General features: G+C 35.2%; 2 protein-coding genes across 3 annotated transcripts in view; one reads left to right on the top strand and one right to left on the bottom strand.

Annotated features, from left to right (window-relative positions):
- LOC108742435 (prominin-like protein) overlaps positions 1-6301 on the bottom strand; it is a 32697-nt gene extending 26396 nt beyond the window's left edge. The window contains exon 1 of one of the 2 annotated variants that reach the window (XM_025980634.1): positions 6205-6301. The gene's annotated coding sequence lies outside the window, so the exon portion shown is untranslated. Of the gene's footprint in view, positions 1-5651; positions 5909-6204 lie in introns of those variants that run through there. The other variant, XM_025980633.1, reaches the window with a different exon arrangement.
- Positions 6302-17981: 11680 nt separating this feature from the next.
- LOC108742425 (ankyrin repeat domain-containing protein 6) overlaps positions 17982-24399 on the top strand; it is a 57747-nt gene continuing 51329 nt past the window's right edge. Inside the window, exon 1 of the mRNA XM_018477635.2 lies at positions 17982-18621. The gene's annotated coding sequence lies outside the window, so the exon portion shown is untranslated. The remainder of the gene's footprint in view (positions 18622-24399) is intronic.

Raw genomic sequence — 24399 nt, 5'->3', positions numbered from 1 at the left:
GTAAAAGACCAGAAAATAAAGTTTTCTCCATTTATTTCGTTTATAACAACCCAATGTGATTCATACGTACAGTAGTAATAACTATAAGGCGACAAATTAAAAACGACCTCGTTAAATTGCAATAACCACAAAGTAAACAGTCGCCACAAGAATGCCGCAAATTTTACAACAATTCTATAGGTACTATATTTGTTTGCTTAACATTTCTTATAAACTGCTAATTTGGATTTAATCAATAAAATTCATTTTCAACATGTTTTTTTTTTATTCAAATGTTAAGTATTAATAATTTCCTAAACGACTTGAATAAAGATAATATCACATAATTAAAGATAACGTATTTTTTATCGGCGTCAGTGATTCATTATATGAAATTATAAAAATAAAATTTATTTGTTTTCAATTTTTTCTATATCAAACAGAGCTGGATCTATAGATTTTTTCGGCTGCAGCCCAGGGCCCCTTAGATATAAAGGTCCCCAATCCCCCACTGATGACTACCAATAATATTGTAAAATTAGAAAATAAAAATATAATCAAACTGCTTTATAATTTATAAAACAGAACTTCAAACAATAAACCTAATCTAGCCATTAAAGAAAATAATTTTTTGACAAAATGGTAATTAATTCAATTAATTAAGTAAACCCCTACTGTTAGCCCAGCGCTCCTCATATTCACGGTCCTCTCCTGGCATTAAAGTCTCCCTAAAGAGTTTGGCTGATCTGTAATTTTGAAAATTTTTTGAGCGCATGACTTACTTATTGTCAATATCGCGTTTATAAGTGACAGTTATTATTACTATTATTATTACACAAAGGTGTATAAAACTGAAATCGGAAATATTACAATGTAGGTACCTGAAGGTCATACGTAATCCATTTACGCATTAAATCATAGGCATTGAATAACCCATAGGCTTATAATTTACGATAATTAATGAGTTCTGCTCTAACTACCTGTATAAAAGTTCAAATTGTTTTTTTTTTAATGTAATGTGAGGAGGTCTTAACCACAATAGTCCATTGTTTATCGAAATAGTAACGCAAAAACCAGTAGAATAGTTTACATGTAGGTACAAGTCAAAAAATGCGTAGGTATACTGTTTGTTTACATTTTGTTTTAATTTACATTCAGGTGTGTATGCTTATCATCACTTGCCAACAACTCCACAGGGAGCTTCTCCTCTAATCGTAAACTTTACTTACGTATCTATCTATTCAAGTATCCATTACTTACAACAAACTAATTTTGGAATCGTAAATGGAATTCATCAAAACTAACTTTAGATGCTACGCTAAATTGCCATAAACTTTTTGTAATTATTGCTACTCATTTGTACCTATTATATATCCTTAGAGCATATACATATACTCATACGCATATATGCTCTATGTCTATTTCTATAACTATGTGTTGTAGCGAGCACGAGTGTGTTTGTGTACGATCGGGCACACGTGTGCCTGAACGGCTTATCGATTCGCCGACTAGCCGCGGGCGCCTTTCTTCATGTGCGCCGTATTTGTAAATGTGTGTGTCGTACCTGCGTTCTGGGAAAGCAGTTAAACAGTTCAAAGAAAAAATAAACTATCCGGATGTTTCCAGAAGGTTCCAGAAAGTAAACAAAACAGTATTTAAAGGAAGAGACGATCGCCGAGAGAGGAAGAAAAAATTGACCGTTGCTGAAGTTAATTCAAAAATAAATTGACAGTGATAGCAGTGAAATAAATAGCGCAGTGAATAGTGATATCAACAGTAGTGTAAATAAATAGAATAATTCACCTAATTTTAGTAATAATTTAATAGTGTTTTTAAGTTGTTTAATAACTAGTGTAAATAAATAGTTTTTGTTGTTATCAGTCTTAGAAGTTAATTTTGTTAAACCCACGAACATTACAGTAAAAAACTTACAACACAGTTCTTGTATGAACATGGCATTTTTTTAAATAAGGTGTTATCCCTTTGAAGAAGGTTACAGAAAACTGTAATACATATTAATTAAAACATGAGCTACCACACATTCATACCTATCCAAAATATATCAAATAAGACTACAAGAAATACAAGGAAACTCCTTTACATCGTTTAATATTAAGCTATTGAACAATGCATGTTTGTTTATGGTTAGATAACAGGCAACATCAATATTACATGTTATATAGAGAAACAAACATTATTACCATTTGTAGGTACGTGATAAAACCACAAACATTCTGGTATGTTTGAAATAATATAATAACAACATAATTAAAATGTTCTGGTAATAATTCAATAAATGGTTGTAGGTATCTACACGGAGGTAGAAAAATGCCTTATACCATTAGTACCCAAAAGTTAGCATTTCATCTAATTTATTCACCCATTTGCCAAAACGAATATTAAATGGGCATGTTGTTTAGGATAATTAAGCGAATATCTCTTTAAACCCCATGAATAGGCTGATGGTATAGACTTTTAAAGGACTTAATCTAACTTCGCATGATTCTACCGGCAACAGTATTTATTTAATTTGATGGAAGGTAGGAAGGAAGTTGAATGGTGAAAGTTCATGCACGTCATCGCACTTTTTTTTTGGCTAAAACGGTAGAAAATTGAGTTGGGAAAGTTCGCGAACAAAATCCATCAGAAGCTGTCAGTTCCAAACTTGAATTAAGGTATGTTAAGTTCTAATGGAAATGTAAGATGCTAAGAGCATTATGTCTAAACATTGGGGATAAAGGTACTTAAATGTTTAAAACTTGTTATTATATTGTCTACGAGTAATTTAAACTGCCGGATGAGTGAAGCAACATCAGCATCATGAGGAACTTGTGCTAGTCCAAAGGGTATTTGATCTCCTGCGACTAAATATTGTTAGTATCTGAGAGTCCTACGACACATTATACTTTGACATCGTTGAAGCTATCAATTTTTGGAACAATTTTTCAGTGAAGAGTCCATCTGACTAATCCGTTTCAATTTACAGTTTTATGCTAGCAAATATAGTGTAGAGCATGGGCGTCAATAGGTAAGAGCAAGGGTGGCACTGCGCCCTTCTGGCAAGCCCATTATCCCTTCCCCCAGAAAAATCTCTCACCCATCATGACATCGGCAGAAAGTTTAAAAACATAGAAACCAAACACATTAAACCTACCAGTACGTATAAACACATAGTTATTAAAAATCTGCCTCCCAGGAGAAATCTCTCGATGCGCCCATGGTGAATAGGAGCGCGATGCGGGTTTTCGAAACAGTACACAGAATTGCCTTCTCTTTGGTGCGGCCCAGTTCAATGCTGTACAAGTCTGTAACGCGATTGACCAGAGATCCAGAGTTAGGTGTAAGATAGATACACCTTTATTATTGCATTAAAAAAATTTTAGTAATTAGATTGTCAAAAATACGTAAATATCTACTTTGTTAGCAATTGTCCAGTTCTGCATCACCAATACACTAACCGCCCTTGCTATGTGTTAAAATAGAAGATTGCCTAAAGACCTTGAAATGGTTCGTACACGCGCAGCAGAAAGTCTACAAAAACGGAAGTTTACGTCCAACAAATTACAAATACAAACGCTCTTGCGGGAAATACAAAAAGTATCTCTTTTGCCGCCATTGCGACAGATGTTTAAATGACATTCGAGGACAGAACATGTGCATCCAACAAGTAAATATGCCATTAATTAGTTCTAAGCATTATTTTTTGTGTTGTACAGACTGTTGATTGTTAATTTAAAGCGTTACTTTTAATAAAGAATAAAGATGTAGGCACAGAAATTAAATAAGTTGTTTGAATTTTAATCTTATAAACAAATCAGGACGAATTACGAATTTCACGGTTTTGATTAACATCAAATATCGGATTCGATCCAGTTCAAAAATATAAAAGCAAAATAAACAACAGATGAACAGTTATCTATCTACATATAAAATCTACGCATTAACAGCAGAAACTTTGTAGTATTGTAAGTGTTCTATGGAAATTTCATAAAATAGAGAAGGCGATGACACTGAATAATCGTGTAGATCTCCCCACACGCACAGTAACGTTGGTACTTCCGGTGCATTACCCACACAGCGATCATGATAATTGTGGTAGCGGTAATAACAGCGAAACATACAATACTCATCTTGTAACCGAGATCGCAATACCTAACGGTCGAAATATCACTTCAAGTGTCGAAATTGCATCACTGACTTACGTACACTTATGCAATCTGTTATTAATTTATTCTCTAACAATAAAAGTACAACAGGAAAAAACTGGCTTATCTTCCCAGTAAAATAAGAAGTCACTGATGAATCAGTTATTGTATTTGTACCTGTAAGATGTTCTGACACGTCAACTAATAATGTTTTGATTCCAACAGTTACTTCATCGAATTCCTTTGGTTCATGTGGTTTTAATTTTCGTTTGGTTCTTACATATTCTGTTATTTGTTTCTCATGTCTCAAATGTTGAACGATATTTTGGTGTTAAGTACCTAAATAACTTGTTGAATGTACACCTACCTATATTGGAACTAATATTTTCGGGCATTACGTAGATAGAGTATCTTCTGACGCTAATCATTTATTTTGATATAAACATCAAGATATTCTTTGGAATATTTAATACGTATGAGAAGCATCTTTCTTCACTACATTGGTCTACCAATGCTCATGAAGCAAGATCCCCATTGTCATTATTCTCTCCATTATCATATGAGTCAAGAGATATTCAATGTAGTGCAGGTGCATAACATTAATTTATTTTACAATAACAATAACAAGTTGGATTAATGAGAAATGCCATTATGTAATAAGTAATTAAAACTGAATTGCTCTTGACGTTTTGACGAAATGATAAATTTTCTGCAAAGAACACCCCAACAGTGAAAAGATTAGAGATAATATCAAATAATGTAGACAACAAATATCTTAAATTTCTATTGGGAGTTCTGGAGTCCTCGAATAATATGACCAAATGTGGAATTGGCATGAAAGAGTGAAATCGGCATCATTTTCGTATTAATGGGGTTGGTTGAGATCATAAACCAAATGAATATTAATATCTACGGCGACTTGAAGTGATAAATAAAGATTTGAAGTTGTCGTGACGATATCCCGTTTAAATTTAGTTTGAATATTTTACGCCGTTTAGGTACCTACACAAAACAGAAGGGGAAGGTTTATCTAGAAGTTAATTAAATTTCCTTATGGCTAGTGCTTTATTCAGTGACGTAATCAACCACAAAATGTAATGTTTTTACGATTTTCTCACAACTGAAAAACAAGAGAAACGTTTATCTAATCGCAAACCCATTTGTAAAAAACTGTTACCCAACATCATCAACATAATGCTACTTCTCTTTGGATCGTAGTAAATAACCTTCGAATGAAGCATGAATTCTTTATGAAAAATTGCTCACTGGAGAAGAACGTAGATAACTATAAGGAGTCATGAATAACTTCACGGAAACAAACACTTTCAACAGAACAATCGATATCTTGAATAATCAAATACACTGAGCTGATATTACTGTTGGATGGAGCTGTAGTTCCATGGTTTCAATACTTCAATTAGAATTTAGCATTTAAACTAGATTATCTGAATTGAGTTCCACTTTACTGAACAACTACTGGCGTTGCCCTGCATAACTTTATCTCATATTTTGTTTCCAGCAGCTTACCTCGTTTTGTAAAGCTCTACCTGCACCCTGTTCGTCAGGGGGTCATTCACTGCACCACACTGGCAACCAATTGCTACACTTCTCACAATTATCTGGCCACTTTTCATTCATTATAACTAAATTGGCACATCTTTAAATAATTTATAATAGAACACTACAACGTCTATTCTACCAGCCGACTAGACTACAACAATCACCAACAACTACCAATAAAAACAGAAAAACAGTTAGCAAGAGACGATACGAAATGCGCAGGACCATAACGACGATCGAATGTACGAAGCTTCCATTTCTTTCTTCAGCTATGCTCAAAGTATACCGTTCTTTGTCTGGATGCAGGTTTATTTTCAAAATGGGTCAAAAATTTGGAACGTTGCTGCAGTACTTTTAAAAATGGTCATAACTGGTTTAACTGGATACTAAACCAGCATTATAACTTTTTAGAACCAATATAACTGAGATCGCTCCAAATCCACCAAATCTTTAAATTGACATTGAACATTTGGGATGTACACTTCTAACTTTTAAATCATTGACAAAGTGATTTACATACCTTTCTCATAAACAACCCCGTATAACTAAACTTATCGAATTCTGTTATCAAACTTTTGAACAGTGACAGAACGTTGGAAAACAATTTCAATATTTTCAAAGGATACTTGGATTGTATTGCTCTTATAATATATTTATGGATATTGTTTTTTTCCCTGCAACAATTTCAAACTGCTAAAAGACGCGTTTGCCTGTTAGTTAGACGATCTCAATGGAAACCTGCGCAAACAGCTGCATAACTGTGTTCACGTCCAGCCATCCAATGAACCGCTTTCATATGCTTGCGCTCATTGAATGAAAATTTCAAAAGGCATATTCTTTTTCAAAGAAATTTAGCTTCATCACTTGTTGCTTTTAATTCAATTTATTATACGGTGCTTCGTTGAAGGATTTTGTCAGTAAGTGGCAGGGATTTTGATAATTCCTCATTCTCAATTCCATAGAGGAGACGTTTGGATCTGCAATAGTTGCGAAAATGGACAGAAGCATGAGCATCTCATGGGTCAAGGATGGATTAGATCTCTATAGACTTCAAGTTCCATATAATCCAAGACACTTTAAGTTCCATAAAAATGACAAGTAGTAATATAAACTCAAATAACTCAAAACGCTGCAAGACTAAGGTATGGCTCAAACCGCATGTCAGTTATCTCCTCCGGTGTGTATCCTCATTCAGAGCAGTCGTAACTATATCTCTGTTGATTATATAGATAGCAAGTTGTTATCTTGGTGGACCGAATTATCCGCTGAGAAGAAAGATGTCTTTATTCCAAAAGTGGGCAATAGTGGTGGTTGCAGGATTGAGCCATTACTCCGTAAGTTTATGAATGCTTTGGAACTATTTTGGTTGCCTATATCCAGCGCATAACAGTGGGCAATTTAAATTTGAACCCATTTATATCTTCTAATTTAATGTTACTTTGAAAAGAAGCTCGAGTATCACTAGATCCGTTATAAACAGAGTTCAGGAAAGTAGAGTTCTATTACAATCTTTGGATGTGGACATTGAAAAATTCGTTTATGGAAGTTCACGGATGGACTTGAGCCTATTCAGAGAGCTTACTTGTCCCCTCGCGGTCTGGCGTTTTTTCTACGACAGGTCAAGCGCGTCTTCCCCTCTCGTCAACCTGAGGATTGAGAACCATGATGCATGCATGATGCTCTTGGCATTCCGCACCAGGTGTTCGTTTGTTGTGAATACGAACGAACAAAGACGAAAATTACCCCGGTTTAATGTAGTGAGGTTATTTTTGGCGCCCTACGACCGGATTGGTGTTGTGACCGAAAGGTGGTCAAGGATATGAATAGTCAGGCAGTGACGGGAACAGTTTGCAAAGACGTTTTGTCGTAGGTTAGAACGAAAATGTTCATGAAGCCGACGGACGTTTTCTTCTCGTGGTCGGTCAGACGAACGGGATGGGCATTCCAAGAACTTTAATAAACGAAAGCTTCGACGATTATTGTACGACGGCAACCGCGGGTGAACTCGGACGAGTCGGACCTGCGTACTAAATTCTTAGCAGATTTTTTTTAAACTACCATAAGAGTAATAACACCAATAGTAGCGTGCTTTGTAGTACCAAAAAAAAAACTATTCCGCTCAGAGATCAGTTAAAATGTGGAACTGTTTGGAACGGAAGCTTTTTTTGGACACAATGTCGGAGTGGGTTTTTGTTCCTGTTTGTGTGGTTTTTGATGTGTTTGGTTCGTGCGTTCCCTAGTGTCCATTTGTTAATTGTTTGGTTTGTGTTACACAGTTTTGGAATGCAACAAAGTGTTTAGAGTAGAAATTGTTGGTGAACATTGCGGCTAATATTTCTTCGAACTATTTAAACACTAGGTAAGTATCTTATGCGAAATATCAAACCCTTGCAAGTGCATTTCATTACAAAATAATAAATGTTGAATGCTTATAGATGCATGGAGGTCAGGGACAGAAATTAAATTACTTTAGTAATGTCCAGTACCTTCATGTATACTTAGTTGATGTACCTACCTGCTGAAGTTATATTGGATGTTTCCAAAAATCCCTGCAGGAAGTTCGATGGGGTGAAGAAATACAAAACAATGCATTTAAAATTTTATTATTTTAACCAATCCCAATCTTTACGACTATCCCACTATCCATATACTAATGACAGAAATGTTTCACGCAGAACGGTTATGGCAATCGGCAAGAATACAAAACGAACTTAAGGTTTCTTTAACCTACGCAGCACAATGCCTTCCGTGACAACAAATAATACTAAAACTGCCTAAGGATGTGGTCGTTGTATCCGCTAACCAGCTTTCTAGATGAAAATAACCCTTTTTTTGGTGCCATTCATTAATGGAAAGTTTCTTCAGTCTTTTTTAGGAATTAAGCAGTAACACAGTCAACTAATCTGAATTTTTCATTGCAAAACAAAACAGTATAATTGGTAGTGAATAAAAATGCATATTTTGTTCCATTACAAGGCTTTATAAGATAAAGCGTTAGTGTATTTATGAAAAGAAGTACTATATTGTTCATAAGATAATAAGCTACTGTATTTGCCAGGGAATATATTAGCAGTGAAACGATCGATGATTTTTGTTTTTTTTTACGTTTATTTGGGATTCTGATACACAAGATGAATATAATGTTGTTCGACGGATACTGCAGGTGGAAGAGAAACAAGCCTGAATCAAGGCTGGCAATGCAAAATGCAACGGAAAATGTAGTATGACATTGCTACATTGGCCAGCCTGACAAGATATTCATCGGAGCTATCAGTTGTACATCGTTTCTCACGGTTCAGAGCAAATTGAGCATGAACGATGCTGATTTAAAAAGAAAAGGCATATCAAAGTCTCCGAAGCGCGCTGACTGTTTTTTTGTCCTCAATAATATCCTTCAATAATATTTACAAGCAAAGTAAATAGTAGTATATTTCATCCTCGGCTTCGCAAGAAGAATATTATGAATTGAAGAAATCCTTTTTTGTACCGCGATTAACTATTCGGGAGGAAACGGTTTACTTCTTTGGCTGAATGAAACATACTTGCCTTAAAGGCTTTTACAGGTCGCCTGTAAATATGTCAAATAAAAATAAAAAGAAGGACATTTACCGAAACTTCTTCTATTCCCTAAAGAAATCTTCCTGGTAATGATTAAATATGTGCAAAAGTACTATTTACTTTTCATCATCGGCTTCGAAAGAAGAAAATTATTAATTGAAGAAATCATTCCTTTGTGCCGCGATTAACTATTTTAGGGGAAACGGTTCACTTCCTTGGCTAAATGAAACTTATTTAGCTTAGAGGCCGTTACAGGTCGTCTGTTAATATGTCAAATAAAAATAAAAAAAAGGACGTTTACTGAAACCATTACTTCCAGCAGTAGTTTTAGTTCAAGTTTTTTAGCTACAAGTGAAAACCAAATGAGCTTCCTCTATTCCTTGAAGAAATCTTCCTGGTAATGATTAAATACGTGCAAAAAAACCCTACATTGCTAAAAATACGATTTCTCTGAATCACAACAAAGCTTGCTCACGAAGAAAAACGACAGTATATCAAAAGGACTGGACGTGTTAGGCAAATATTGTGGCAAATACGCGAAAACCAACGAAATGTTGTTTTATGTAACACATGGAGAAGATCACTTTACGTTCTAGCAGTGGTCTTTCTTTATTAATTCTTAGTGTTTACGTCGAGGTTTCGGTTTATGTGCACAGTCATGCAAGCACGTGTTGCTGTACGTAATTATTGACTTCAAAGGAAAATATGTACGTACACGGTTTATCAGATAATTAAAGTGAGTCGACTGAACAATGTCTTTTTGTTAGTCGATAAATAACTACACCATTAGTTATTTCTTGTATATAATACAAATGTCGGGGTAAATGTGTGAAAAAACGAAAGCAAAAACTACTAATGTTGCTGAATTTCGGTCAATACACTCATTTGATTGAGCGTTCTGTTGAGTAGCTTTTTTATCAATTGTTCTACCTGAAACTAGTCGTATTGATAACAGTTGAACGTGGATGAAGCATTATCAACATTCCAAACTTGGTAACGAGTAGAAATCATTCTTCACTGTTCTAGAAACGGACCTATTATTTATGAGAATGGATGTTGTTGGTTGAGAGTACAAGCCGAGGGCTCAGTGTGACTGCAACATCCAACGCCTACTGCGAGTAATAATACAACCAAAGTGACCATAACATTTAAATACGAACAATATTTTAACGAGCAACTTGGCCTTTCTTTAGTTCGAATAGCACATCAGAAATACAAGGTTGTGCAGAATTCATTTGTTTTATTACATTTCCTGGCCTAGAAGAAACCGCTGACAATATAGCACCGCTGTTATGTTTTAAAGGTTCTTCTTGAAGTAATCGTAAAGCATTGTGGTGCACATCTTTTTGTAATTATTCAGTAAAAATTAAAATTATGGACGAATTAGGACTGCATGTAAAAGGGAAGAGGGAAGAAAGAAAATACGTATGAGGCGTGAGTTAAGACGAAAGATTGAGGTTAGGTCCTACATTTGGAGAATATTCTGTTAAATTCAAGATCTGTTTACGAACGAAATATTTGCAATTGGGTAGTGCAAATACATCAACTTCATTGTCATGAAAAGGAACATAACACACATTTTACCTTTAACTTGCATTTTACATGCAATAACTGTATTATTTTCATTTGTATCCAATTAACCAACAGTTACTTTTTGTATATCTTAATTCTGGCGTCGTACCAGTTTCGATATCGCTCTTTTGGGTACTAATTGGTGAAATATTTGAAATTTTAATAGTTTCCTACGTACCCATTTACTTGAGTAACTTTTTTACCTATATTTACCTACCTGGTACCTATCATGTACTAGAGGATATTTTTAACTAGAAGCAATGTTGCTATAAGCTATAAGTAAAATCAATAACCTCGATCATTATAAATAACGTAGATATAAGTACATATTATATCCACCTTATTCATTTTCTTTATCTTCTATGAAAAGAAATCATTAATAGCAGCATCAGAGAAATAGATCTGCTTCAAGAAAAGTTGAAAAACGATCGCTACTTGTACCGAGTATGAGTATGATCATGTTGCTTATCGATGTTTTATTTGTACTGTATCTATTCCCCTGCTATCCTTTCCAGTATAATTATCTCAGAATCTGCTTTCACGTAATCCAGTACAAGTTCAAGTTTTTGAAGTCAAGCTATCAGTATTTCCACAAGTGCTATTAGTCACAAAAAGAATATGTAAGAAATCAACAAACATAAATTAAAAAGAAAAAAAAAAGTGGTACAGCATTGCTCAGATTAAATCTGGAGATATTGTAATCAAGGTTCCGTACCATTGAACCATTCGCACCACCTGTAAAATTTCGAATTCCCATGTCTAGCCTGCTGTTGTCTAGTTTGCATAAGGACAATTTTGACGATGTTGGTTTGTGCTGGACTATATCTCATAATATTAACAGACGTTGTTTCGACGACACCATATCACTTAGAGATGGTGGAATGTAGTTCGTCATTATTTACTTATTGAAAACTGTGTTCAAAACGCTGATGGTGGCATATTTTGTGTTAAGGTCATACTTAATACGTGGAGATGTTATTGGTCAAAAATAAACGCTTATTTTTTTTTACTTTTCTTGTTATTCTAGAGGAACTATGCGGTGTACAACAAGTACATCTTACGTTCAAAAGAATATCTACTTGTAACTTACTCTAGAAAGAATCAATGTCTTAAAGGCTTGACAAATCTGGGCTAGCGCCTTTTGAGAACACTTCAAAGAGTTGCAGGAACGTGCCTTTGTGTTAATTCGAAAGTACGTTTTGCTGACTGAGCTCAATAGACGATAAAAATGGAAAGCAATAAACTTTTCTGAAGTAATTTGCACAAAAAGAAAGAGAATTTCGTTATTTGTTTCATATGTGTGCGAAACCATAACTTGTTCAGGACTTATTGTTAGCTTACGAAACAAATATGTTTTCCGGATCGATGGGCGAACTTTTGAGTGGCGTCAGTATTATTTGTAGGTAGAAGTCTAAAATACTGGTATGCAAGGGAAGAAAAATCAGAATATAAAGAGCGAATATAAACATAGGAGACGAAAAATTAGAAGAAGTGACCGATTTTAGGTATCTAGAAAGTCAGATAAGTCAGGACGGAAGGAGTAGTAGGGATATAAAGCAGAGGATAGCGCAGGGTCGAGTTGCCCTCAATAAAAAGAAGGCACTTCTATGCTCGCTAATTTAGAAATTTGAAAAAGGTTGTTAAAGGTATATGCTTGGAGCATGACGAAATGCGGTGTTACAAGCGAATGATGAGGATACCGTGTATAGAGAAGGTTAGAAATGAAGAGGTATTAGAAAGAATAGGAGAACAGAGGACTCTATGGAAATCAATAAGAAATAGGCGAGATAGGTTAGTGGGACACTTTCTCAGGCATGAAGGTTTAGTCAGAGACATATTAGAGGCAGAAACGGAAGTGAGAAGGGGTAGAGGTAGACTTAGATTACTGTTCGCAAATAGTTAAGGATATGGGTTGTTCTAGTTTTAGGGAAATGCGAAGATTAGCTCAGGATAGGAAAGAGTGGAGGTGCGTGTCCAACCAGTCTTAAAACTGACGACCTAATGATGATGATGCGATATGGGTACTTTCCAAAATTCCGTAAGTACTCAATACTGTCATCAGCATGACGTTTCGTTTGTACCAGAAAAAATGCCTCACAAGTTAGCATACTATTTTCCACTCATGATTGTAAACAGCGTTTTGTTTTTATTGCACCTGTAGGATGATTTCAACAGGATATTCACAGGTCTAAAAATCATTTCATGGAATCGAACGTTCAGAAAATTATTATTTTAGCACGTGTAATGGTAAGATAAATGAGGTTCTTGTAGTATTTTTAGAAGTCTTTCTTGATGTGTTTCAATACATTGCAGATGTTCTAAAGTTCTATTTTTAGGGACATTAAGCTGTTGCAAATAATGCACGATATGAAAGAAGTAATAACCGTTAGTCCATAAATATTTAATGGCCGCTTTTAATAAGCACATTTGTAAGTCGAAATATCGCGGTGGGTAGGCAGGTAAACATCTGAAGATGATTGTTTTTTCTAAATTGTACGTAAACAGTTGAATCATTTTAATGTTCGACTATTGTTACGTCCATGTCTTTTGAGATAAGTGGGAATATCGTTGAGCTACACCTCACAACGTATTCATAGAGAAATATAAAATAATGCAACTTGTAAAGATGTAAGAATAAATTTGAAAACAGTAGTGTTACCAATATCGAAAACTGACAGAAAAGTCACTAAGGAAGCAGAGTGCGGGGAAAGCTTGGAGATTAAAAAAAAATGAGTGAGAATTTTGATAACATAATTCGAAAAGCGTTCAAGGTTTTATGACGTCAGTAGTGCGTCTTCTATTTCCTTTAATTGAATTACATCACTTTCGTTTTTGGAGGTTAGGAAAAATTTAACTTTTAGGTATAACATTCCCACTACTTACTAATGCTGGTGGACGGGCAGTACTCCAAGAAAGCCACTGGGGTTAGGTTGGAGTTGGAATCATTTGATCATTACACTTTTGAAATAGTTGAGCAATCTTTAGATCCTTGCCTTCATCTTCGTATAACCTAAATTCACTTGTCGTTTTAATCGTAGTTTAACAAGTTCTAACTTTGAAGCTTTTATTTAAATTATTATTATATTATGCGTCGAATGTTGAATCCATAATTGAAAAGTTATAATTTCTTTATATATACATATACCATTTAAAATGTTGGCAAGTAAAATCATTCGTCAAAGAGATCGTTCTAATTAAGTAGGAATCCAAGCAATTAGACCTTCATTAGCACCACGTTTGTTACCACATTGTCAACGGTTTCCGCAAAGTTCCTCCTCCGGGAAACTAAACGAAAATAAATAATCAACTGTTCCCCCCTTGTAGTCCATGAGAATTGTTGGGAATGTTCTCCAAGTGTTTGAGCTGTAATTAAGCGATGCAGATGTCTGACAGGCTTTTCGTTACCATTTACGTTAGACTCGCCGAAGTTGCAACTAATAATATTCCTAACGACCCTTTTTACGACATCTTTTCTCTTTGCGTTAACAATGCTATTCTCAAAACTACAGGCAGAACCTCTCCTCAGAATTCGAGTACCATTTTGTGCAATATAAATGCTACTTTGATATACTCAGTTATTATCTGTTTCAAAAATCTGAGATAATTATCATTTTTTCGTAGCTGTTACATCTTCTCTCTAAAATTTTGATAGGCAATTTCCCCAAAAGGGACAAAACCAGTTCTTGAAACGGAACATCAGTCAGCAGCAGGCACTAGTGTACAAACGTTAGGTTTCGACTGCATATTCTAATTACACTGTATGTGTCCATCTTTTCAAATCGGTTCTTGAATAGAATTGCTTCCAAGAAAGTGACACCAAGATCTTCTAGGAGTTCTGGCTCGATAGGAACCCGTAGCAAAAATTTCCTTTCAATTTCCATTAAAAAATGCCATTCAATTACCACTGATAATAATTAATGGTAATAAATGGAGAATTGCCAATGGGATTTCCATTGCTGAACGCAATGGATATTTCAATGCGTTAAGCAATGGAAATCCCATTGCGTTCCATTGTAACTTCATCAGCATGCCTTTTTCCATAATCCATATTATTTTGTTGAGAATTTGGTTCCTCAGGTACCTGAACCAAGGCACGTGCCTGGATGTCTGGCTCTTCATCATTGTGTTTAGATTTTTTTTCACTTGCTTCTGATAAAACTACATCACTCTCACAGATGACTTCGGCCTCCTCTATATTTTGGCATGGTTCAAAATCATCAAANGTACCTAAATAACTTGTTGAATGTACACCTACCTATATTGGAACTAATATTTTCGGGCATTACGTAGATAGAGTATCTTCTGACGCTAATCATTTATTTTGATATAAACATCAAGATATTCTTTGGAATATTTAATACGTATGAGAAGCATCTTTCTTCACTACATTGGTCTACCAATGCTCATGAAGCAAGATCCCCATTGTCATTATTCTCTCCATTATCATATGAGTCAAGAGATATTCAATGTAGTGCAGGTGCATAACATTAATTTATTTTACAATAACAATAACAAGTTGGATTAATGAGAAATGCCATTATGTAATAAGTAATTAAAACTGAATTGCTCTTGACGTTTTGACGAAATGATAAATTTTCTGCAAAGAACACCCCAACAGTGAAAAGATTAGAGATAATATCAAATAATGTAGACAACAAATATCTTAAATTTCTATTGGGAGTTCTGGAGTCCTCGAATAATATGACCAAATGTGGAATTGGCATGAAAGAGTGAAATCGGCATCATTTTCGTATTAATGGGGTTGGTTGAGATCATAAACCAAATGAATATTAATATCTACGGCGACTTGAAGTGATAAATAAAGATTTGAAGTTGTCGTGACGATATCCCGTTTAAATTTAGTTTGAATATTTTACGCCGTTTAGGTACCTACACAAAACAGAAGGGGAAGGTTTATCTAGAAGTTAATTAAATTTCCTTATGGCTAGTGCTTTATTCAGTGACGTAATCAACCACAAAATGTAATGTTTTTACGATTTTCTCACAACTGAAAAACAAGAGAAACGTTTATCTAATCGCAAACCCATTTGTAAAAAACTGTTACCCAACATCATCAACATAATGCTACTTCTCTTTGGATCGTAGTAAATAACCTTCGAATGAAGCATGAATTCTTTATGAAAAATTGCTCACTGGAGAAGAACGTAGATAACTATAAGGAGTCATGAATAACTTCACGGAAACAAACACTTTCAACAGAACAATCGATATCTTGAATAATCAAATACACTGAGCTGATATTACTGTTGGATGGAGCTGTAGTTCCATGGTTTCAATACTTCAATTAGAATTTAGCATTTAAACTAGATTATCTGAATTGAGTTCCACTTTACTGAACAACTACTGGCGTTGCCCTGCATAACTTTATCTCATATTTTGTTTCCAGCAGCTTACCTCGTTTTGTAAAGCTCTACCTGCACCCTGTTCGTCAGGGGGTCATTCACTGCACCACACTGGCAACCAATTGCTACACTTCTCACAATTATCTGGCCACTTTTCATTCATTATAACTAAATTGGCACATCTTTAAATAATTTATAATAGAACACTACAACGTCTATTCTACCAGCCGACTAGACTACAACAATCACCAACAACTACCAATAAAAACAGAAAAACAGTTAGCAAGAGACGATACGAAATGCGCAGGACCATAACGACGATCGAATGTACGAAGCTTCCATTTCTTTCTTCAGCTATGCTCAAAGTATACCGTTCTTTGTCTGGATGCAGGTTTATTTTCAAAATGGGTCAAAAATTTGGAACGTTGCTGCAGTACTTTTAAAAATGGTCATAACTGGTTTAACTGGATACTAAACCAGCATTATAACTTTTTAGAACCAATATAACTGAGATCGCTCCAAATCCACCAAATCTTTAAATTGACATTGAACATTTGGGATGTACACTTCTAACTTTTAAATCATTGACAAAGTGATTTACATACCTTTCTCATAAACAACCCCGTATAACTAAACTTATCGAATTCTGTTATCAAACTTTTGAACAGTGACAGAACGTTGGAAAACAATTTCAATATTTTCAAAGGATACTTGGATTGTATTGCTCTTATAATATATTTATGGATATTGTTTTTTTCCCTGCAACAATTTCAAACTGCTAAAAGACGCGTTTGCCTGTTAGTTAGACGATCTCAATGGAAACCTGCGCAAACAGCTGCATAACTGTGTTCACGTCCAGCCATCCAATGAACCGCTTTCATATGCTTGCGCTCATTGAATGAAAATTTCAAAAGGCATATTCTTTTTCAAAGAAATTTAGCTTCATCACTTGTTGCTTTTAATTCAATTTATTATACGGTGCTTCGTTGAAGGATTTTGTCAGTAAGTGGCAGGGATTTTGATAATTCCTCATTCTCAATTCCATAGAGGAGACGTTTGGATCTGCAATAGTTGCGAAAATGGACAGAAGCATGAGCATCTCATGGGTCAAGGATGGATTAGATCTCTATAGACTTCAAGTTCCATATAATCCAAGACACTTTAAGTTCCATAAAAATGACAAGTAGTAATATAAACTCAAATAACTCAAAACGCTGCAAGACTAAGGTATGGCTCAAACCGCATGTCAGTTATCTCCTCCGGTGTGTATCCTCATTCAGAGCAGTCGTAACTATATCTCTGTTGATTATATAGATAGCAAGTTGTTATCTTGGTGGACCGAATTATCCGCTGAGAAGAAAGATGTCTTTATTCCAAAAGTGGGCAATAGTGGTGGTTGCAGGATTGAGCCATTACTCCGTAAGTTTATGAATGCTTTGGAACTATTTTGGTTGCCTATATCCAGCGCATAACAGTGGGCAATTTAAATTTGAACCCATTTATATCTTCTAATTTAATGTTACTTTGAAAAGAAGCTCGAGTATCACTAGATCCGTTATAAACAGAGTTCAGGAAAGTAGAGTTCTATTACAATCTTTGGATGTGGACATTGAAAAATTCGTTTATGGAAGTTCACGGATGGACTTGAGCCTATTCAGAGAGCTTACTTGTCCCCTCGCGGTCTGGCGTTTTTTCTACGACAGGTCAAGCGCGTCTTCCCCTCTCGTCAACCTGAGGATTGAGAACCATGATGCATGCATGATGCTCTTGGCATTCCGCACCAGGTGTTCGTTTGTTGTGAATACGAACGAACAAAGACGAAAATTACCCCGGTTTAATGTAGTGAGGTTATTTTTGGCGCCCTACGACCGGATTGGTGTTGTGACCGAAAGGTGGTCAAGGATATGAATAGTCAGGCAGTGACGGGAACAGTTTGCAAAGACGTTTTGTCGTAGGTTAGAACGAAAATGTTCATGAAGCCGACGGACGTTTTCTTCTCGTGGTCGGTCAGACGAACGGGATGGGCATTCCAAGAACTTTAATAAACGAAAGCTTCGACGATTATTGTACGACGGCAACCGCGGGTGAACTCGGACGAGTCGGACCTGCGTACTAAATTCTTAGCAGATTTTTTTTAAACTACCATAAGAGTAATAACACCAATAGTAGCGTGCTTTGTAGTACCAAAAAAAAAACTATTCCGCTCAGAGATCAGTTAAAATGTGGAACTGTTTGGAACGGAAGCTTTTTTTGGACACAATGTCGGAGTGGGTTTTTGTTCCTGTTTGTGTGGTTTTTGATGTGTTTGGTTCGTGCGTTCCCTAGTGTCCATTTGTTAATTGTTTGGTTTGTGTTACACAGTTTTGGAATGCAACAAAGTGTTTAGAGTAGAAATTGTTGGTGAACATTGCGGCTAATATTTCTTCGAACTATTTAAACACTAGGTAAGTATCTTATGCGAAATATCAAACCCTTGCAAGTGCATTTCATTACAAAATAATAAATGTTGAATGCTTATAGATGCATGGAGGTCAGGGACAGAAATTAAATTACTTTAGTAATGTCCAGTACCTTCATGTATACTTAGTTGATGTACCTACCTGCTGAAGTTATATTGGATGTTTCCAAAAATCCCTGCAGGAAGTTCGATGGGGTGAAGAAATACAAAACAATGCATTTAAAATTTTATTATTTTAACCAATCCCAATCTTTACGACTATCCCACTATCCATATACTAATGACAGAAATGTTTCACGCAGAACGGTTATGGCAATCGGCAAGAATACAAAACGAACTTAAGGTTTCTTTAACCTACGCAGCACAATGCCTTCCGTGACAACAAATAATACTAAAACTGCCTAAGGATGTGGTCGTTGTATCCGCTAACCAGCTTTCTAGATGAAAATAACCCTTTTTTTGGTGCCATTCATTAATGGAAAGTTTCTTCAGTCTTTTTTAGGAATTAAGCAGTAACACAGTCAACTAATCTGAATTTTTCATTGCAAAACAAAACAGTATAATTGGTAGTGAATAAAAATGCATATTTTGTTCCATTACAAGGCTTTATAAGATAAAGCGTTAGTGTATTTATGAAAAGAAGTACTATATTGTTCATAAGATAATAAGCTACTGTATTTGCCAGGGAATATATTAGCAGTGAAACGATCGATGATTTTTGTTTTTTTTTACGTTTATTTGGGATTCTGATACACAAGATGAATATAATGTTGTTCGACGGATACTGCAGGTGGAAGAGAAACAAGCCTGAATCAAGGCTGGCAATGCAAAATGCAACGGAAAATGTAGTATGACATTGCTACATTGGCCAGCCTGACAAGATATTCATCGGAGCTATCAGTTGTACATCGTTTCTCACGGTTCAGAGCAAATTGAGCATGAACGATGCTGATTTAAAAAGAAAAGGCATATCAAAGTCTCCGAAGCGCGCTGACTGTTTTTTTGTCCTCAATAATATCCTTCAATAATATTTACAAGCAAAGTAAATAGTAGTATATTTCATCCTCGGCTTCGCAAGAAGAATATTATGAATTGAAGAAATCCTTTTTTGTACCGCGATTAACTATTCGGGAGGAAACGGTTTACTTCTTTGGCTGAATGAAACATACTTGCCTTAAAGGCTTTTACAGGTCGCCTGTAAATATGTCAAATAAAAATAAAAAGAAGGACATTTACCGAAACTTCTTCTATTCCCTAAAGAAATCTTCCTGGTAATGATTAAATATGTGCAAAAGTACTATTTACTTTTCATCATCGGCTTCGAAAGAAGAAAATTATTAATTGAAGAAATCATTCCTTTGTGCCGCGATTAACTATTTTAGGGGAAACGGTTCACTTCCTTGGCTAAATGAAACTTATTTAGCTTAGAGGCCGTTACAGGTCGTCTGTTAATATGTCAAATAAAAATAAAAAAAAGGACGTTTACTGAAACCATTACTTCCAGCAGTAGTTTTAGTTCAAGTTTTTTAGCTACAAGTGAAAACCAAATGAGCTTCCTCTATTCCTTGAAGAAATCTTCCTGGTAATGATTAAATACGTGCAAAAAAACCCTACATTGCTAAAAATACGATTTCTCTGAATCACAACAAAGCTTGCTCACGAAGAAAAACGACAGTATATCAAAAGGACTGGACGTGTTAGGCAAATATTGTGGCAAATACGCGAAAACCAACGAAATGTTGTTTTATGTAACACATGGAGAAGATCACTTTACGTTCTAGCAGTGGTCTTTCTTTATTAATTCTTAGTGTTTACGTCGAGGTTTCGGTTTATGTGCACAGTCATGCAAGCACGTGTTGCTGTACGTAATTATTGACTTCAAAGGAAAATATGTACGTACACGGTTTATCAGATAATTAAAGTGAGTCGACTGAACAATGTCTTTTTGTTAGTCGATAAATAACTACACCATTAGTTATTTCTTGTATATAATACAAATGTCGGGGTAAATGTGTGAAAAAACGAAAGCAAAAACTACTAATGTTGCTGAATTTCGGTCAATACACTCATTTGATTGAGCGTTCTGTTGAGTAGCTTTTTTATCAATTGTTCTACCTGAAACTAGTCGTATTGATAACAGTTGAACGTGGATGAAGCATTATCAACATTCCAAACTTGGTAACGAGTAGAAATCATTCTTCACTGTTCTAGAAACGGACCTATTATTTATGAGAATGGATGTTGTTGGTTGAGAGTACAAGCCGAGGGCTCAGTGTGACTGCAACATCCAACGCCTACTGCGAGTAATAATACAACCAAAGTGACCATAACATTTAAATACGAACAATATTTTAACGAGCAACTTGGCCTTTCTTTAGTTCGAATAGCACATCAGAAATACAAGGTTGTGCAGAATTCATTTGTTTTATTACATTTCCTGGCCTAGAAGAAACCGCTGACAATATAGCACCGCTGTTATGTTTTAAAGGTTCTTCTTGAAGTAATCGTAAAGCATTGTGGTGCACATCTTTTTGTAATTATTCAGTAAAAATTAAAATTATGGACGAATTAGGACTGCATGTAAAAGGGAAGAGGGAAGAAAGAAAATACGTATGAGGCGTGAGTTAAGACGAAAGATTGAGGTTAGGTCCTACATTTGGAGAATATTCTGTTAAATTCAAGATCTGTTTACGAACGAAATATTTGCAATTGGGTAGTGCAAATACATCAACTTCATTGTCATGAAAAGGAACATAACACACATTTTACCTTTAACTTGCATTTTACATGCAATAACTGTATTATTTTCATTTGTATCCAATTAACCAACAGTTACTTTTTGTATATCTTAATTCTGGCGTCGTACCAGTTTCGATATCGCTCTTTTGGGTACTAATTGGTGAAATATTTGAAATTTTAATAGTTTCCTACGTACCCATTTACTTGAGTAACTTTTTTACCTATATTTACCTACCTGGTACCTATCATGTACTAGAGGATATTTTTAACTAGAAGCAATGTTGCTATAAGCTATAAGTAAAATCAATAACCTCGATCATTATAAATAACGTAGATATAAGTACATATTATATCCACCTTATTCATTTTCTTTATCTTCTATGAAAAGAAATCATTAATAGCAGCATCAGAGAAATAGATCTGCTTCAAGAAAAGTTGAAAAACGATCGCTACTTGTACCGAGTATGAGTATGATCATGTTGCTTATCGATGTTTTATTTGTACTGTATCTATTCCCCTGCTATCCTTTCCAGTATAATTATCTCAGAATCTGCTTTCACGTAATCCAGTACAAGTTCAAGTTTTTGAAGTCAAGCTATCAGTATTTCCACAAGTGCTATTAGTCACAAAAAGAATATGTAAGAAATCAACAAACATAAATTAAAAAGAAAAAAAAAAGTGGTACAGCATTGCTCAGATTAAATCTGGAGATATTGTAATCAAGGTTCCGTACCATTGAACCATTCGCACCACCTGTAAAATTTCGAATTCCCATGTCTAGCCTGCTGTTGTCTAGTTTGCATAAGGACAATTTTGACGATGTTGGTTTGTGCTGGACTATATCTCATAATATTAACAGACGTTGTTTCGACGACACCATATCACTTAGAGATGGTGGAATGTAGTTCGTCATTATTTACTTATTGAAAACTGTGTTCAAAACGCTGATGGTGGCATATTTTGTGTTAAGGTCATACTTAATACGTGGAGATGTTATTGGTCAAAAATAAACGCTTATTTTTTTTTACTTTTCTTGTTATTCTAGAGGAACTATGCGGTGTACAACAAGTACATCTTACGTTCAAAAGAATATCTACTTGTAACTTACTCTAGAAAGAATCAATGTCTTAAAGGCTTGACAAATCTGGGCTAGCGCCTTTTGAGAACACTTCAAAGAGTTGCAGGAACGTGCCTTTGTGTTAATTCGAAAGTACGTTTTGCTGACTGAGCTCAATAGACGATAAAAATGGAAAGCAATAAACTTTTCTGAAGTAATTTGCACAAAAAGAAAGAGAATTTCGTTATTTGTTTCATATGTGTGCGAAACCATAACTTGTTCAGGACTTATTGTTAGCTTACGAAACAAATATGTTTTCCGGATCGATGGGCGAACTTTTGAGTGGCGTCAGTATTATTTGTAGGTAGAAGTCTAAAATACTGGTATGCAAGGGAAGAAAAATCAGAATATAAAGAGCGAATATAAACATAGGAGACGAAAAATTAGAAGAAGTGACCGATTTTAGGTATCTAGAAAGTCAGATAAGTCAGGACGGAAGGAGTAGTAGGGATATAAAGCAGAGGATAGCGCAGGGTCGAGTTGCCCTCAATAAAAAGAAGGCACTTCTATGCTCGCTAATTTAGAAATTTGAAAAAGGTTGTTAAAGGTATATGCTTGGAGCATGACGAAATGCGGTGTTACAAGCGAATGATGAGGATACCGTGTATAGAGAAGGTTAGAAATGAAGAGGTATTAGAAAGAATAGGAGAACAGAGGACTCTATGGAAATCAATAAGAAATAGGCGAGATAGGTTAGTGGGACACTTTCTCAGGCATGAAGGTTTAGTCAGAGACATATTAGAGGCAGAAACGGAAGTGAGAAGGGGTAGAGGTAGACTTAGATTACTGTTCGCAAATAGTTAAGGATATGGGTTGTTCTAGTTTTAGGGAAATGCGAAGATTAGCTCAGGATAGGAAAGAGTGGAGGTGCGTGTCCAACCAGTCTTAAAACTGACGACCTAATGATGATGATGCGATATGGGTACTTTCCAAAATTCCGTAAGTACTCAATACTGTCATCAGCATGACGTTTCGTTTGTACCAGAAAAAATGCCTCACAAGTTAGCATACTATTTTCCACTCATGATTGTAAACAGCGTTTTGTTTTTATTGCACCTGTAGGATGATTTCAACAGGATATTCACAGGTCTAAAAATCATTTCATGGAATCGAACGTTCAGAAAATTATTATTTTAGCACGTGTAATGGTAAGATAAATGAGGTTCTTGTAGTATTTTTAGAAGTCTTTCTTGATGTGTTTCAATACATTGCAGATGTTCTAAAGTTCTATTTTTAGGGACATTAAGCTGTTGCAAATAATGCACGATATGAAAGAAGTAATAACCGTTAGTCCATAAATATTTAATGGCCGCTTTTAATAAGCACATTTGTAAGTCGAAATATCGCGGTGGGTAGGCAGGTAAACATCTGAAGATGATTGTTTTTTCTAAATTGTACGTAAACAGTTGAATCATTTTAATGTTCGACTATTGTTACGTCCATGTCTTTTGAGATAAGTGGGAATATCGTTGAGCTACACCTCACAACGTATTCATAGAGAAATATAAAATAATGCAACTTGTAAAGATGTAAGAATAAATTTGAAAACAGTAGTGTTACCAATATCGAAAACTGACAGAAAAGTCACTAAGGAAGCAGAGTGCGGGGAAAGCTTGGAGATTAAAAAAAAATGAGTGAGAATTTTGATAACATAATTCGAAAAGCGTTCAAGGTTTTATGACGTCAGTAGTGCGTCTTCTATTTCCTTTAATTGAATTACATCACTTTCGTTTTTGGAGGTTAGGAAAAATTTAACTTTTAGGTATAACATTCCCACTACTTACTAATGCTGGTGGACGGGCAGTACTCCAAGAAAGCCACTGGGGTTAGGTTGGAGTTGGAATCATTTGATCATTACACTTTTGAAATAGTTGAGCAATCTTTAGATCCTTGCCTTCATCTTCGTAT

The sequence above is a fragment of the Agrilus planipennis genome, unplaced genomic scaffold (assembly GCF_000699045.2).
Source record: "Agrilus planipennis isolate EAB-ADULT unplaced genomic scaffold, Apla_2.0 scaffold3, whole genome shotgun sequence".
Lineage (NCBI taxonomy): Eukaryota > Metazoa > Arthropoda > Insecta > Coleoptera > Buprestidae > Agrilus > Agrilus planipennis.
This window is presented reverse-complemented; position numbering and strand designations above follow the sequence as displayed.